Raw genomic sequence first — 351 nt, forward strand, 5'->3', positions numbered from 1 at the left:
TACCAGTCTTCCTCTTTTTGCTTGAGAAGATTGGCCCTGAGCTAACACCATGCCAATCTTCCTCTATTTGGTATGTGGGTTGCCACCAAAGCATAGCTTGATGAGTGGTGTAGGTTCATGCCTGGGATCTGAACCCGCAAACCCTGGGCCAACAAAGCAGAGTGTGTGAACTTAACTGCTGCACCACTGTTTCTTTATCAGCTCCATGAGGGCAGGTCTCTCTCTGTTTTGCTCAATGCTCTAACTCCAGCACGTAAAACAGTGCCAGGCATGTGGTGGATGCTCACAAACGTGTCCAGGGAACGAGTGAGCCAGTGAAGGATGCATGCTCTCCTCCCCTCTCCCAGGGAG

Source organism: Equus quagga, chromosome 7 (assembly GCF_021613505.1).
Source record: "Equus quagga isolate Etosha38 chromosome 7, UCLA_HA_Equagga_1.0, whole genome shotgun sequence".
Lineage (NCBI taxonomy): Eukaryota > Metazoa > Chordata > Mammalia > Perissodactyla > Equidae > Equus > Equus quagga.